General features: G+C 49.7%; 1 protein-coding gene across 2 annotated transcripts in view; it reads right to left on the minus strand.

Annotated features, from left to right (window-relative positions):
• The window catches only part of LOC138580218 (alpha-2-macroglobulin-like protein 1), a 1,051,822-nt gene that overhangs the window by 472,246 nt on the left and 561,348 nt on the right, over window positions 1–18,228 (minus strand). The gene's annotated exons all lie outside the window — the stretch shown is intronic.

An 18,228-nucleotide genomic window follows, 5' to 3' on the forward strand; every position in this document is an offset into this window, starting at 1 on the left:
TCCTGCATGTTACGTGATAGTCCTTCATGCAGCATCATGGTGGAACATCATCCCATCTCTACTCATCATATGGTCTAAAGAGGAACACCAACCCAGTGGAGTAGCCTTGCTGACAATGTTGGGGGGACATGATAACTAAAGGAAAGGTGCCCCTGTCAAATGAAGGGACACAATGGTGAGGCACCAAAGTTGGGGGAAATAAACACCCTTGCCCCCCCCCCTAAAATTAGGCCCATGCACCAACCATTGGCAACAGTTTTTCCAAAATGGAGATCTGTCATCCGTCATAACTCATCAGTCATGCACCAACTTCACTCACCAGCATCTAAACATTGGACAACTGTCATTCATCATGCTTATTATGGATACCACCACCGCCCCCATCTAATGTCAACACCGCCTAAATCAATCATCAATAATTTCTTATCATAATGCAACCCTAGGTTTATGATGTCACAGGTCCGGGGCCTGCAACCTTTGGCTCTCCAGATGTTTTAGACTAAAACCCATCTATCCTAGCAACAATACTCAAGGGTGAGGCATCATGGGAGTTGTAGTCCAAAACATCTAGAGATCCGCAGGTTGCAGACCCTTGTTTTAGGTGCTACCTGTTTGGTATAGCAGGAGGTGAGTTGAGGGGTTAATGGCCTCCTGTGTTCCACTAGAATGTCTGACTGTTCCTTTACGACCAGGGAATTGTGGGTTTGCCTCTGAGTGCCAGAACCAATCTTCTATGCACTATGCAGACTCCACCTTTCCAGTTGGACCGACAAGTGCATACAAGGAGATACACAGTGTGCTGGCATCGCCATCTGTATGTGAGATTTTCTGGGAATATAAATATACATGTGTATCTACTACAATTAATATACTAAACACAGGAAAAAAAATCAATGAAACACTCTCAAACTATAAAACAAAAAGTGTGTTGTATATGGATTCAATTGAGTCCATTACGCACATATATATATATATATATTTAAACTGAAAAGCCATAACTGTTTGGCGTGATGTCACCACGGAGGAATATGAAAGTCATAATCCTTTGCTGTCACACACTCCCGCATGCCTCCCTGCACTGCTCAGCTACCTAACACCAACGAGAATACTCAACCTTTCTTTCCACTAAAAGTCTTAGAAAAGCTGGGTCCAACAACAGAGCACTACAACCACAGCCCCTCAAATCCCTCAATGAACCCAGAAGCTGATGTTGTCCATAAAATCATCAGCATCACTTCATTACTGACATTGTCCGTATGACATAGCTGCCAAGTTTCCCTGTTCCATGCAGAATCTTTGAGCCAGTCCTGTTTTTTTTTCCACACTGCATGACGGGACTTGTAGGCCCACCCTTGCAATGGTAAAACAAAAACTACAAGTTGCAGTATGCAATTGCAAGCAAAAACCAAGATTGGCTTGAGGTGTCACGCATGAAACTGGGAAACTTGGCAAGGAGGTGTTCCTCCAAAGCACAGCCCACCTCCACTTTCAACGGCTGGGAGCCAGGAAAGAAGGCTCTATGAGAGAAAAGGACCTTGTCTTTCCAAAAGCTCACTGTCAGCCTGACGATTCAATGTGCGACTGCAGCAATGGCTGGATTACTTAACAGTAATCTTCATTACTTCTAGTCCTACTCTTCCTCATCCAAGTACTTACCTTTGAGAGGTTCTGCCTCCTTCCAGGAACCCTTTTCCAAGCGTTTTGTCTGTTGGCTCCTACCCTCCTCCAGGGGTATAATCACCCCTTTTCCCACGAGGCACCAGTTTTCATACACCAAGCACTGTCATGGGACCCTTCCCCCACCAGGGATAGTGAGGTGGGACCTCTACACTGGGATGAGGAAGAGTAGGACTTGGAGTAATGAAGATTACACGTAAGTAATCCAACCATTACCTCTACATCCCTGTTTCTCATCCCCGTACTTACCTTTGAGATTTAGCAAAGCCCAGGCCATTGGGAAGGGTCCAATGATTTTAAAAAAAAAAGCACCAGATACCAAAGAGAAAGCCCAAACTACCCACCACCAAGCGTAGCAGACAGAACATAATTAAAGTGTAGAGACCAATAGACATAGATGGCAACCCTCACACCCTGAAGGAAGCAAACCCAGGAGCTTCCCTATGCAATCGAGAACTCAATCAACATGTTGGGACCGGCCCATTCAGTAGCCCTACACATGACAGTTGAGAACACAACCTGCGCAGTAGGCCAGGAGGTGACGGAGCCCCCAATCCAATCCTCCAGCAAAGGTGGTTGAGGAGGCCCCCGGAGTACTTCCACTGGTGGCAAAGGCAACCAGGAAGCCATCTGGACTCCCGAAATACCAAGAGCAGTCAAGACAATTCAAAAATCGCCACCCGACAGAGCCGGCCACCTCGGCTGGAGAGAGAAAGACTAGAGAGAAGGCCGACAATGCAACGACGTGCAATCCATAAAACATTGGTGAAACCCAAGGACAAGGGAAGGGTCCCATCACAGAAGCAAGGCCATCTTGCATACCCCAAAACAAATTGTAGACTGCCGGGTGCACCCCATGTTCTCAAAGTCTCCCGGCCGAGGTAACAGTGACCAAAATAGGGGCCTGTATGGGGAAACAACGCAGGCAGGGCCAATGACCACATGGGTGCCTAAGGTAGTGTCCCATAACAGAAGGTCACCTGATACAAATCCTGGTACAGAGACTGAAACACTTCCAAGGAGGCCTAAAACTAGCCTTCTATTCCCAGCAGAGGGGAGGAATGCACCCTTAGCGCATGGAACACCGGGCACGGAAGGAGGGACGCAGAGGGACCACAGAGCCCCATCATGTCAGAACTGCAGAACGACCAGGCCCCATGCTGCAAACCAGAAAACATCCCCCGTCGCACCATGCCACAAAGTTGGCACAGTGATGGTCGCCGTTATTCTATTTTGGCCTCTACACTCTGGTGTAGCCTGTCTCAAAGCCCATGTTACTCTCCTGCGAGAGTTTTCCAACCATATGTCTTCGCTCACCTCCAAGCCTATATCGTACCTTGCCCCCTGCGGTCTACAACTCTGTTGCTACAGACCTTATTGCCTCGCGCTCCGCACTCGCCTGAAACATTTCCGAAACTAAACGCGTATCGGTACCCATTCTTGACTCTAACTTTGCCCGCTTCGCCGACCTGCAACTTACTTCGTTCGTATGGACTATGCACTGTTCTCTGCCTGATCGTTATTAGGAATGCTGATCTCTTCCCTTGCTTCTGTTTGTCAGCAACCTTTGCCACCTCCGACGGATCCAAGCTAGCGGACGTTCCTTCTCTACTCCAACTTAACTGTTGCTCCTTCCCCTCACTTAAGTCTGCCTCCTCTCTCATGAGCGTTCATCTCTACCAATAATGCAATAATAACTTGTCCAGCACTTACTGTAACAATATTTGTAAGTTAAGAGCCTAGATGTCCCTGGGCTATGCATGCTATATAAATAAAAACACAAATACAACCAAAGTGCAAGGGACTGGCAGGCCCACTGAAAAACCTCTGCAATCTGAAAGGACAGACCAAGTCTTTGCAAACCGCCTCCCTGCGCCTTTCAGAACTGAAGAGGGGACTGCCACCTGGGAAACACTCATGGGGGTGCCAACTTCAGCAACAGCTGTACTGGGAACCAACTCCTCCCCAGCCCGGAAGCACCACAAACATGATTGCGACTTGGCTCCACTAGAAACCCCACAGCACTCAAGGGATTGTAAAAAATAGGAGGAAATGAAGAACTTGGGCCTCCGTCAAACTATTAGTAGAGCAACTACTCCCCACCCATATTCAGAGCAGAAATCGCTGCATTACAGGGGGATGCAAACAGGGACATCCAGGGACCCTCAAATTTCCTGTAGGCCACCAAAAAACAACAAACGCCAGAGGGGCAATCACCCAACTGCTGTAAAGAACCTGTGGGGGCATCCTGAGTCCATAACATCCATACTCCAGATATTGATCATCTGCAGAGAGGACAGACGATCTGCCATCCTGCCCCCAACAGACATCGCCCAGTCCCCCAATGACTGGGACCTCAAACAATCCAATGGCAGAGCGGTAGCACCGGCTGTACCTGCCATGACCGCTCAGTTGCGAACCATGTGCTGGAAAGACATCCATGCCCTGCCCATGACCGCAAGTCCCATCTAAATGGAGGAGTGTCACTCTTTGTCCTGGGACCAGGGCACAGGCGGCCCAACCGAGAAGCGTCATACCCGCAGCCCCGGGAGCTGGAATTTGTGGCAAGAAGATCCGACAACCAAGATCCGAAAACCAGAGACAAGAGCACTCCCGTCAGCGGACTTGATAGGGAGGACCCCAAGAACAGAACTTCTAGAGAGAGCTAGAGGCTGGGTCTTCAGAAGCCACACTCTTCTTATGCCGGAAGCCAACATAGGGGAAGGCGCAGCACAAGAGGCCGCAGAAGAAGCCCAGACCATGTGTACACAAAGACGTACAAACCCAGTTGACCATGGAGTGCCAAAAAGTCAATCGCCAGTACCCAGCACTTGCAAAGAGTGTCCCGTCCAGAGGAAGGTGTGCATGCCAGCCATTGTACCGAAATGGGCACCCGTGAACCGAAGGGACCAAGAGGGAACCAAGATCTGATCCCAATCCCCAGGAAGTTAGAGACCAGCAACCCTCCATAGGCATAGCAGGACCGCCATCCAGATCCTGACTCTGGCCATCCCCCTGACCAAGCGAGCGACTCCTTGATGAAGGAACGCTCCAAGAGGGACAACAGGCACGTGAAGACTACGGGGCCCATATGCAAAGGAATGGCAGGGCCCAGAACTGGAATACACCTCCCCCTACCACAACTCTCAGGAAGCACAGGCGAGTCCTGAGAATAGAGATGACAAAGTAGTCATCCTGGAGACCCATCCACACAAGCCAGTCCCCCGATGAGTGCCCAGAATGACTAGCAGGGTCTCCCTCTTAAACGTCCAGTCCCACACACAGGCGATCTGGTCATTCAGGACTATTACCAACATGTCGTGTCCCGGCAATGGGTATCGGGAAGACACTGGAGGGAAGCCATTCCCCACAGCGTCTGAGGCACTCTGACAGTACCTGTTAGGACCAAAGATCCACCAGGCAGGGATCTAGCCACCCAGAAAGGGATTCTGAGACAGGTTTCGTAGGGCACCTCTTTAACTGGGGAAGATATGTTATCTGAAGTCTGACTGAAGTTTGCGCTTGCAACATTAATATATGCGCAGACATCTTATCACGTGGGCCAAAAAATGAGCACCCCGATTCACAAAGGGATTCTGAAGGGGTGCATCATGATGCTTCTTGATTTGGAGCAGGTGATGCGATTCTGGCAGCTGTGTGGAAGGCAGGGTCCATGATCCCACAGGGACGCATCCTTCTACACTCCTTCACTTGTAAGAACCAGATCTTGCTATTGGACCAGGCATTACATTTTACATGGGATCCACATATTCCTGTCAATTCGTGTTGCAGTAAAAACCATTGCATATGTGTACATGCATGAAGCAGTTCACAGGAATACAGTGGAGTGACAAACATAGCCCCATTTGCAAAGTTTATTAAATACCAAAGTACATTCAGTGGAGCAGCAGAAAAGAAAATATCCACAGCCACATTTGTCAACTTTCTTACTGGCAGAATTCCAAATATGCATAACCACAAATGTGTGCATACTTAGTATTTATGATGTAGACAGAGGAGGAAGTCTGTGCACACAGAGGCGTAGACAGAGTAGGGCCAGAGTGGGCAAAGGCCACCCAAAATCTTTACCTCCCCACTCAGCAGCAGTGTGTGGGCATTTACAGAAGTTAATGTCACTGCGGTGGGCCCAACTCCATTAGCTTCAGGCCCCATGTGTTAGACAGGTACGGCTATGCCTCTGCGTACACAACACATGTGAGTCAGAGATATGACTGGCTACTCCTGCTCTCACACTCTTGGTGTAAGTCTCTGTTACAGTATTTCTTTCTTTGGAAAAGGTTTATTCAATCTAAAGTCCCCAATCGTCGCCTGCTTCCCGAACCTTCCCTGACCCTTAAATACCCCAGGGAGTGGCGCTCTACGCGCAGGCCACCTCGCTGGCCTGTTCAGCGTCAAAATAACCCCCAGGGGGAAACACTTAAAGTTCCCTCTGGGCCCCCCTTTTGACTTACTGCACAAAAAACCCAGACTCGTTTAGAGTGGAAATGGTCGCTTTAATGTGACAGGTCAAAGCTTACAAATAACCGCTTACCTGGCTCCCTGGCCTTACAAACTAGCAAACTATTTTAAACAAACCAATCAACAATTAACACTTTCATTTCCCCAACAATTAAATAATTAATTAGATAAATAAATCCACTTCCCCCTAACCATCCCTTGGTCCCTACCGTCTCCTTACCACTTCTCAAGGCATCTTGTTTTCTCCCTGGGGCCATGCCCCTTCAGGTTCAATACCTGTTCCCCTGGGGTAGGCCTTTTGTCAAACAGCACCACCTCCATCCTTTCCCGCGCCATTCCCCCATTGTGCTTGCCTCCCCCCACATCTAAAGGGGCCATGCACTCGGCAACAGAAAAACCCTCCCACAAGGTGTTCTTTCTGTCCCAGCCCCCCATTCCTTCCTACTACCAACCCTTTAACATATATCTCACCAACCAGATCAATTCCGACAGATAATAAGTATTTACAATCGCTGACAAATGAACATAATCCTCTCTAAATATCATGAATCCTTCATAAACTATGTCTTTGTGGTCCAAAACCTGTACCGCTGCCGAGACACAAAATGTTACCATCTCTCTGTTTATTCCCTTCCTTGCCCGCTCTATCGCTCCTTCACTTCTCACCCCCCTCCGAACTCTCTGTGGCAACAACTTAGTCCAAACTACCAATGCTTGAGGCCACATTTCTCAGACCCATAACAAATCCCTTTTCATTTTTCTAAGAAGAGCCACACCAGTGTCTCTTACCAGGTCATTTTCCCCAGCATGAATAATCACCCCATCTGGAGACTCATAGCGTTCCCTCAACCCAGCCAACACAGGGAGTAACTGATCCCAGCGAAGCCCCTCTAAACCTGACCATATTACCTAAACATCTTAATAGCTGCAACCCAATTGCCTGCCAAAAACTCTTTTCTCAGCTTCTTTCCCCGCCCACTTAACAATAGAATGTCCCACAATCCAGATTTGTGACATCTGCCTCTGCCTCCGAGCAGCATCTGAAAAAGAAATTACAAAATCACTTACAAATCAACAACATCCTACTAAATGCAACACTCCTGCTGACTTCTGAAAAGTTCTTTCAAACATCCCGTTTGCCCAAGTCCCTGATATACCCTTTTTATCTCCCTGACTTCCAGCGCCCCAAACTTTTCACCTTCTCCTCTGAATAGCCCAGCCTGCTACCTTCAGATGCTGCACCCATCCTAAATGAATGAGTTCCAAACTCCTACACCTTTCCCCCTACTGCTACCAGAACCTTTCGAAGTACCCCCAAAACTTGTGTCGCTGATACTGGCTCTCCATTCTCATGCTGAAAAACCAAACCTGCCCTCCCCCCACAACGCTCCTTCCACAACAAACCTGACTGAACCGGGCATAACGCCTTACTCCCACGACCGAGCAAAACCTAAGAGCCCTTTCCTTTTTGATCCATCTTAGACCTCCTAATCCTGATGTCCAAACCTAACTCGGTAAACTGGACATCCTCCCATTGCAGCCCACCTACCCCACTTTCCGCCCCCACCAGCTCAGAAACCCTAAAGGCCCCAAGGAATAGCCAAGTAAAACAGGCTGCAAACAAATCTCCTTCCCAGGCCGCCCAACAAATCCCCCCCCACCGCCTGACACAACCTTGTTAGCAGCTCTGCCGATACCGGTCTCCTCTTATCTTTTTCCCTCTTACTTTCCCTTGCCCATCCTTCCAACATCCTGTTTGCCATTTCTCCACCGCTATGTTGAAAACCCCAAAACCACATCCCATAGAAAGCATTCCCTGCCAGTTTCCCCGTTATAGTTGCTCTAGACCAGCCCCTATCCATGCACCTCAAGAGGAAATTGGTGGCATCATCCCTTCTCCGTTCTTCCACGTCCCCCCAGCCTTTCCAACTACAAGCTCCCCCTCCTATAAAATCCTCCCAAGCTCTCCTGTAGGCCTCTCTAGATGCCGGAGCAAGCGAACCCTCCACAAATGCAAGCGCTCTCAGCTTCCTATTTTACACAGCTCCTCTGGAATCCGCTGCCCCTCCTGATCTGCATCTGGAGCCAATCCATGGAATCTCTGCCATTGAAAAAGAGATAATGCATCAGCGATGCCATTATCCTTACCTGGCACATGTGTTGCATTGAAAACCACATTCCATTCCATGCAATGCAAAACAAACTCTTTCATCAGCCTCGCCACCCTCTGATCCCTTGCTGACTGCTGATTCACTACATGAACCACACATTCATTGTCAAGGTTGAAATTCACTTTCTTGTTTTGCAAATCCTTCCCCCACAACTCCAGTGCCACCAACAAAGGAAAGAATTCCAGGAATGCAATGCTCCTTCCCTCCCTCAACAAAAGAGATGGCTACTTCTCTGCGCACCACTTTCCTCCCCAAAACCCTCCAATACTCCAGCATCTGATGCATCTGAATAAATCTGAACTTCCCAAGACACTTGATCTCCCTGCAAACACATGGACACTCCGTTAAAGCTCTCCAAAAAATGCAGACAAATTCTACAATCTTCCCGCACTGCACCTGTTACTCTTATCCGATGATGTGGGCACTTTGCTCCTGCTATAGACCTCGCCATGTTTCTGCAAAAAGTCCGCCCTGGGGCCACCACCTTGCATGCAAAATTCAAATGCCCCAACAAACTCTGCATTTCCACGAGCATCAATTTCTTGGCACCCACCGCTTTCTCCAGCAATCCTACCAGTTTGCTCACCTTGTCGTGCGGCAAGCGTGAGGTCATAACCACTGAATCCAGTTCAATCCCTAGAAATGTCAACACTACTGCCGGCCCTTCTGTTTTGTCTTCCGCTAAAGGCACACCCAGTTCCCCATCAAAACTTGGAACAACTTTAGCATCTCTTCGCACTCCCTTTCTCCTTCCGCCCCGCTAATAAACAGAAAATCATCTAGGTAATGCAGCACACTGTCAGAACCGGAACTGTATGAAAAAACCCACTGTAAGAAGGAACTGAAATGCTCAAACAAGGCGTACGAAATTGCACACCCCATTGGCAAAGCTTTGTCGATGTATATCCTGTCTTCGAATTGCAGAACCAACAGCCAAAAATCCTCTGGGTGCACCGGCAACAACCTGAAAGCCACCTTAATGTCACACTTGGCCATGAAGGCCCCACACCCCGCTTTCCTCACCAAATCCACTGTCTGGTCCACACTCGCATATACAACCCCCCATTCCTCAGGGGCAATAAAATCATTGACAGACATGCCCTCGGGCCATGACAAATGGTGCATCAATCTGAATTCCCCCGGGGCTTTCTTAGGCACAACACCCAGCGGAGATACCATTAAATCACCCGGCAGATCATCAAATGGCCCTACTATCCTCCCTGCCGCTATTTCCTTGCCCAATTTTTGTCTTACCACCTCCACACTTTCTTTGGCTGACTTCAAATTTTCCACCCACCGGCGCACCCTTGGTCCCTGATAACCCAGCCTGAAACCATGACAAAAACCCACACTCAAAATCTTAGCCCCTTCCCTGTCCGGATAAAACTCCAACCACTTCTCCAGCGCATCCAACTTAACTGGCGTAAAAGCCTTTCCCCACAACCCCTCTGCCGGCTACTCTCCCCCTCCCCCTGTCTCCTTGTTGGAAACACTGAGTGAGAGAGTGTTTCCCTGCACATTTGCTACATTCATGTCTGAACCTACAGAAATTCCTTGTGCAGCCGTCCTTGTTAAATGCCCAACACGCTGCTGAGGACTGCCCTCTGCCTCCTCCCCCTGCCCCCTGCCCCCTCCTGGGCGACCAAGAAAGGGCTTGAAAAGCACAGGCAGCCCACTTGCTGTGTGCAACGTCTGGGCAGGCCTTGTTGGCGCCATCGATTGCAGCCATAAATCCATGTCTATCTCCCCCCAACAGCCTGACTGTCCTCAGCCATTCTTGCTCTGAATTCCTCATCAAAACGCACCCATGCAAAGCCCCCGAAACTTGTAAACACCTTCCTGATCACATGTATATATTTTAGCAGAGCCACACACCGCTCCGGAAATTTCTCACAATATACACTGGCATAAATAATAAATGCTGATGTCCAGTTTTCAATTGTCATCGGTACTCTTGGGCGCGAGGCCAATTCTCTCTCCTCTTCCTTAGAACCCTCCTTTGCTCTCACTTCCATATAAAGCAGTTTAAACATGTCCACAAATTCCCCTGCCTGAATCTTATCCTTAGTTGCTGCCATCAAGTGTGCCCCCAAAGGTTTAGTGATGCCCATGTAAGGTAGCTTTTTCTCCTTTCCCTTCACTTCAGCTTCTTTCTCTTTTGAAACCTGTACCTCGAGCGCCAATGGCTCAATCACTTTGTCCGTTTGTACCTCCACCGAGCAATTTCCCTTGTCACTCACCATGGCTCCAATAGCCTGTACACCAATCTCTCTCCTTGCCTCTTACAGACCAGACCCTTAATTTCCTGCCCCTGTTCTCATATCCCCCCTCTGCCATGCAGTTGACCAGTCCCTTTCCTGCTCACCTCTTTCCGACCTGCCATCGCCTGTCTGCGGTCTGGCCTCCACTCGAATGCTCCTCATCTCTTTTCTTACTGGGCTCCTACTGCGGGGACAAAACATGTCAGCAGTTTCACCCAGCCAATTGTTCTCCCGACCTCTTCCCTCCCAAACCCCTTGCTCCCGTCTTTCCCGAACCCACCTAGAACCCCTTCTCTCATTCCGTCCTCTCCTTACCGCCCTATAACCTTCATCCTCCCACTGCCCCACATATTCCTCAATCCCAACTTCATCACCCCTGAAATACCATTGCTGATGCAAGCTCATGCTCAGGTCACGTAGATCCTCTTCTTGTGAGCGTCCCCCCGTCACTCCTTTGGTGTCTTCTCGGCGGGGCCGCAGAAACCCCTTCCTGGTCCTCTTCTCTCGGGCGAGGTGTGCTCTCCTCCACCCTGTGATCCTCATCCCTAGGGGCCGTGCTGCGCCCTCTAGACTGTCCACACGCTGACCGAGGAGAGACCATTCCTAAACATTCTCCATATTCATCCTCTCAAACAACAGGGGCTGCGCAGCATCCTCTGCTAACCGTCCTCCTATTCGGGGGGGGCGTTCTGCACCCCTCCCTAACCTCACTAATTGATGGGGACCTCTCTCTCCTTCTCCCACCTGCACTCTTACGCAGGTATTTGCCACCCTTGCCCCTCTGTCCTGATGCCCCGCTCTGCGCCCCATCACCCCCACTGACATGGCTTTCTTGACCTGCCCCTTTTTGGACACTCCTCATATCCCCCACCTCCTCCTGGTCATTATTAACCCCAACCCTAATCGGTTCCTCACCCAAATGCATTTCGCCCCTGGATGCTCTCCTATCAATCTCCCTCCTCAACTTTCTGCCCCTGGATTCCCATGCCTCCCGTCTACCAGCCGCAGGGGTACAAGCCGCCACTGCCGCGAGAGCCCCATCCGCCACTGCTCTACGCTTCAGCCTGCCCCCACCTAACTCCACTTCACCCGTAACCTCCACCACTGCCCCTTCAAGCTGGGCCTTGGATGCCCTGCTAATAATCTCTAGGGCCTCCCTCAGCGCCCTGGCACCCACCAAGCCCTTTTTACTAGATCCTTGTCCCACCATTGTGCACTAAATTCAGGCAGTGCAGCCAAATAAGCCCTTTGCAGCTCCACTAGCTAAACTAAGCCCCCGAGCCGGCACCTACCCGTGGAACTAACCCCAAAAATGGAGAAAAAATAAAAACTGCCTGAAAATGAAATAAACTCTAAAAATTCCCAAATGTAAAATCATTAGCAAACTGTTACCTAATATCAAATTAGATTTTTTTTTTCATTTAATTTTATCTGCCCCCTAAAATGGCCCCACCCTTAGAGGGCCCTTCCCTTAAAAACTTAACTTTCCCCTTAAAACCGCACAAAAAGCAAACCAGAGAACCTTATGGCCAATAAAACTGCTGGCTAATAATGACTGCGAGCTGCGAGCAGGCCACACCGCCGAGAGTGAAAAGAAAACAGAACAGTCCCTTTAAGCGGACCACACTGCCTCCCCACGTCTGACAGAAGCTACCTCACTGTGTGCAGCGTAGCTCAAAAGAAATGCTAATGGCCCTTGTACTAACAAAAGAGAGAGCTCTACTAATGAGGAACCCCCGGCCCACACCTACCTAATCAGGTGTGAGAGAGCAATTCATCTGAGGTGGCGAAAAAGAAAGCCGCTAACTCCAGGGCTCGCTGACAGAGCAGAGTCATTCAGCAGGGAACAATACTGCTGTGAATTCAACAGCGCTGCCAGACATGGGCTGGAGACCCCGCCGGCAACCCCCTCGCAATAAATCAAGGGGCCTGATAACACAAACCGAGCCCAAGAAGAAAAACACTTCCCGAATACTAAGACTCCGAGCCCCCACCCTCACCGCACTAGCCCAAAGGACCACAACAAAGTCACCGAATTAACTAAGGTAAGACTGGAAGTACCTTATTTACGGTACCTCTGGAAAAACAACTTGTTTTTTTTTTATATATAACTGAATGCTGACTGCCTAACCACCTCTTGCTAAACTACCTACTACTCCTCACCTCCACAAAAAAAACCTACACAGGCCAAATCAGGGAAGGCTCGGGAGCAGGCAACAGGACTGATCAATCTAAAGTCCCCAACCGTCGCCTGCTTCCCAAACCTTCCATGACCCTTAAATACCCCAGGGAGTGGCGCTCTATGCGCAAGTCACCTTGCTGGCCTGTGCAGGGTCAAAATAACCCCGGGGGAAACGCTTTGCGTTCCCCCCGGATCACCCCTTGTAAAGGGCTGAATCAACTGCTAAGACTCCTACACGCACATTCATTCCAATGGGCGTCTCACCCGCCAAAAACTAAATCGGGTGATTTCACCCGCCTTTGCAGCACAAATGGTTGAGAGCTATGGAAACAGGTAAGTGGGCGGAGGGGATGGTCTGTGGAGTGAGATGGATGTTGCAGCGGAAACCATCCGCAAAAGCATAGAAGGGGTGGTTTGAGAAAGAGAGAGAGAGCGGCCTTAGTTAGACGGTCTTCTCCAGCGTCGTTTTTTGGGGAATGATGTTTGCTTTTAGATCCGAGACAGCCTGCGAATCTGGAAGTGCTGGTATGGGAGGCTGTGGCACCCAGGGTCCCAACAGTGCACAAGCCGGTGGCAATAGAGAGCAAGTGAATAGTAAAATCCATGGACTATTTAGCTATTGTCTACTTTTAAAAGCTTTTTGACACTCTAAAATCCAAGCTATACAATACACTATATATTTATACCATATGCTATATTTGTACTAAATACTGTACTGCAAGTATACCTGTTTCTTTTTCTCAGATGTAAAGCAACAGGAGAATTAGCTGGCATATTCCAGGGGTGTGGGAGGTCACAGCGGGAAGTTGGCACGGATGTAGGAATTGTACCTGTAGTGACCTCAATTTGTGGTGACCCTTCCGTAGAATGAGAAACGGAAGCCCAGCTGGCATTAACAACCCACACGGCTCACAGGCACTGCTTCACCAACGCTCATGTTGCGGTCGTGGGTAGGCCTTGTAGACACTATGACTCAGCTTCAATAAACCACAGACACAGAGCTGTAACATGCACGTCTTTCTTTATTAACATTTAACAGAACTCTGCCCTTGCCCCGCCTCCCCCAGCCTGTCACTTCCCTTCGCCCTGCATGACTTCCCTTGCCCCAACCACCCGCCTCCCCATGTCCATGGAAACATCAACGTGACATCTCCCCCCTTTTTAAACAGTCACCAGGCCTTCACAACAGGTGGGCATCTGGTGGGGGTCTCTAACCCATCTCTTCAATCCAGCAGCGCGGCTTGTTCCGAGCCCTCTGAGGAAGGGAACTAATGAACTCTGGAGGCTCCCACTGGCTTCGCAATCTGCAGGACTTTCCGGGTTGGTCCGAGTCCTCCGTGTCGCCACGATCTCCTTGATACGGATCATCTGAGGCATAGTCAATGGGGACAACCACTCACACACTTAGTCGTTGCGACCCCAACAGTGGGATTCCCTTGAAATGGAATGAGTTTTGGGTGACGGGACCTCCAGTGCCTTGCGCTGTGATCATGGATCCCTTCATCTGTGTGGCTAGCAACAGTTCCTCCTGGAAGATAGATGTGTGCTTGTGAGTCTGTGGTTGATTTACAGCTACAACGTCTCCCATCTCGATCTGGGACACCCTCGCCCCTCTGCGCAGGTCTGCACATGCCTTCATGCGCTCCTTTCTGCCATTGTCTCATTCCCTCATTTCCCTATCCAGGTCCGGTGCTTGGCTCACCCTTCTTGGCCTGTGGGATTCTTGAAGTGATGTCTCTTCCAAACAACACTTCAGTGGGAGTTCTCCTGGTAATACTATGAGGAGTATCCCTGTAGTCTCATCAATTGGTTCACTACCTGTTCATATGGGTGCCCTGTGAGCTTTGCTATTTGGAGCGCCCTTTTCAAATTGGCCATGAAGCGCTCTATCATTCCATTTGACTGAGGCCACAAGGGGGTTACCTTCCAATGGTGAAACCCCATGTAGTTCTCAAATTGTGTGACCTGATGCCCATTGAATGGGGGTCTATTATCTGTCTTGAGCACTCTTGGAATCCAATAGGAGGAGAAGATACGGTCTAGTGCTGGGATGACGTAATGAGCGGCTGTTGAGGATATGAGTGGGGCCTCCGGATACCGGGAGTATTCGTCCATTACCTACAGCACGAACTTCCCTCCTTCGATGAGCCGAAGAAATCTGCGACCACAACTTCCCATATTCCTTGCGGAAGTTCCGACATGTTTAAGGGCTCTGGGTGTCACTTAGGCGTGATGAGGCTGCACGTGGGGAAGGACTTCATGGCTTCCTCCACCATGGAGTCCATGCTGGGGAACCAGACTTTCTGGTGAAGCATGCGCTTGGTCGACACCATTCCTCTATGATTCTCATGGGTGAGCTTGATGACTTTCGCATGTAATGATTGCGGGATCACCAGTTTGCAGTCCTTCAACAGGAGGTGATCATCTGAGAGCGCCAGTTCATCCTTCAGCTGCACCAGTCATTCTAACTCGGTGTGCACCGGGTCCCCGGCAGCTATTCCCCTCTCTCTGGCCCTCCTCCACATGCCAGATTCGAGTCACTCGCAGATGATTTGGCAAGCCGTGTCATTTTACATCTCCCGAGCTATCATTTCGGTGTCTATTCCTTCTGGGGTGGTTTGATGTATGAGATACAGAAGGTATCTGTGCGCTACTGAGGGTTCTGGTGTGCACCCCTCCCAGGGCCTTCTGGAAAGAAAGTCTGCCAGTTTTCTTTTTTTCCTGGCCGATGAATGATCTGAAGGCGTAGTCCTGCAGCCGTAGCCCCCATCGGGCTATTCCAGGTGGCATCTTTGCCTGTTGATTGCCATACAGGAATAGTAAGGCCTGATGATCCGTGATGACCCGAAACGGTTTGCGTATAGGAAAAGATGGCAGTGCTCACTCACAGATGATTTGGCAAGCTGTGTCATTTTCCGTCTCCAGAGCTATCATTTCAGTGTCTATTCCTTCTGGGGTGGTTTGATGTATGAGGTACCAAAGGTATCTGTCCGCTACTGAGGGTTCTGGTGTGCACCCCTCCCGGGGCCTCCTGGAAAGAAAGTCTGCCGGTTTTCTTTTTTTCCTGGCCGATGAATGATCTTGAAGGCGTAGTCCTGCAGCCGTAGCCCCCATTGGGCTATTCCAGGTGGCATATTTGCCTGTTGATTGCCATACAGGAATAGTAAGTCCTGATCCGTGATGACCCGAAACGGTTTGCGATATAGGAAAAGATGGAAGTGCTGACACGCCCATACTACGGCGAGACCCTCCTTCTCGGCCTGGGAGTATGCCTGCTCGCTGGTGGTGAGGCTCCGGCTGGCATATGCGACAACATGCATTTCAGAGGGGTCTCCTGTGTCCACTTGAGCCATTATAGCCCCCAGTCCCACGGGGCTGGCATCCACTGTTAGTTCTCTCTGGCGGCTGGGGTCATCATACAACATGTTATCTGCCTTGGTGACCCTCTTCCTGATGATTTCAAATGCCTTCTGGCACTTGTTGGTCCAGTGGAAGGTGGCGTCCTGTCTGGTTAGAAGTCTTAGTGGCTCACTCACTGTCACAAAGTCCTTGATGTAGCACGTACAGTAGCTGGCTAGCCACAGGAAGGAGCGCAGCTCTGAAACATTTGCCGGGGGGGGGGGTTTCGTTCAATGCAGCCACCTTTTCGGGATCTGGTGTCATTCCCGACTCCGAGAAGATATGTGTGAAAAATCTTAACATGCTCTTTCGTAACTTGCCATGGTTTGGCGTGAGATTAGCTTCCTCTAATGCTTTACACATCTTCATTAGAGCCTCATCATGTTTGTTGCATCTGTGCTGAAGATCAGGATATCGTCGCTATAGTTGAGGCAGTTCGGTATGTGTTTAATAACATTGTGCACCTTGGCTTGAAATATTTCTGCGGCCGAGGACACACTGAAACGTAGCCTCTTATAGCGGAAGAGTCCCAGATGAGTGGTAAATGTGGTGATGTTCCTGCTTTCAGGACTCAGTACGAGTTGATGATAACCCTTCTGCAGGTCTAGTTTCGAGAACACTTTGGCCCCGTTCAAGAGGTGGATCATGTCTGTAAGGCGAGGGGCCAAATGTCACTCCCTCTGTATGGCTTGGTTGGGGGACCTCATATCCATGCATAACCGAATTGCTTCCGATCCTTTTTTGGGAACTGGCACTATTGGGAATACCCATGTGGTATAGCCGGTGGCCTGCTCAATGATGTCCTGCTTTGTAATTTGTGCAACTCATCTTCTACCTTTTTCTGGATGTTAACAGGATCCCTCGGTAGTGTTGCGCTACGGGGCGTATGGACGCATCTATGTGCAGCTTTATCTGTCTGTTTTTTAGTTTTCCAATGCCCCTGAATATGCGTGGATAGAGGTTGTTGATCATCTCGACGGGGTCAAGATAATTGTGGACCATGATGTTGTACAGAATATGGATGAGTCTCATGTCTGCAGCTGCCTTGAAATTTAAGACACACACTGTCAGGTTCAGTCGCCGGGACGTGGATGGGTATCTTCTTCTCATGTCCCTTGTTTCCGCAAGTACCATCAAATTGTCCTAGGCACTTAAGGGGTGTCTTAGTGCCATAGGCGTATATGTCCACTATCGCAGGGCTCCATTTTGGCTTTTGTGGCAGCTCCTTGAAGATGTTTTTGCTGACCACGTTCACCGTGGCCCCTGTATCAATGAGGAATTCCGTGGGTTGCTCAATCAATTTGATGATCAGGGTAGGACTATGCGCTGTGGCGGTGGGATTTCCCAGTGCATATACGTATGCCTTTTTCTTTTGGTCGCTTGCCAATGAGCTGGGGTCTGAGTCAGATGACGATTGTTCCACTAGATACCGTACGTGGTGCCTTGACCTTCGCCCTGGCCTCGAGCGCATGACGCATCTCTTCTCTCCCTTATTTGTCTGTCCTCTCCTCAATGCCTTTCTCTTGGTTCTGGGAGTGTCTGACTTGGTGGTCCTTGCGATGTGGTGCCAGGGTGGCTCCCTGCTGGAGGGTTGGTCTTTGCTTTGGGTCTTAGTGGTGTGTCTCTAGCTCGATCTCTCCTTTTGTCACGGAAGAGTCTGCAGACCGATCTGAAGTGACCTTCTTCCCCACACGTGGCGCTGCGCAGGCCGATGGCTGGGCAGACGCCGTCGTGGGGGTATTCAAACCAGCATTTGTAGCAAAAGAGCTCCTCTGACCTCCTCTCTAGCTGGAGTCTATGAATGTTTTTGTCTGGTGCGGGATTGTTGAAGCTCTCCACCTGTGAGTTTTTGGCCCTCTCGGCTCGGGCCAGCGCGAGTATCTCGCCCAGAGTGCATTGCTTTTGCAGCAACTTCCTCCTAAAGGTCTGATATTCGCATCCCGCTATGATTTGTAATCGTAGCGCCTCGGTGTTGGAGTAGTTGGCAAAATCGCAATACTTCATTTTTGTGCGTAATCGTATGACACAGGCGTCCATGGTCTCACCTTTGATTTGCTTG

The sequence above is a fragment of the Ambystoma mexicanum genome, chromosome 3p (genome assembly GCF_040938575.1).
Source record: "Ambystoma mexicanum isolate Mex_15411 chromosome 3p, UKY_AmexF1_1, whole genome shotgun sequence".
In the NCBI taxonomy this organism is placed as follows: Eukaryota; Metazoa; Chordata; class Amphibia; order Caudata; family Ambystomatidae; genus Ambystoma; species Ambystoma mexicanum.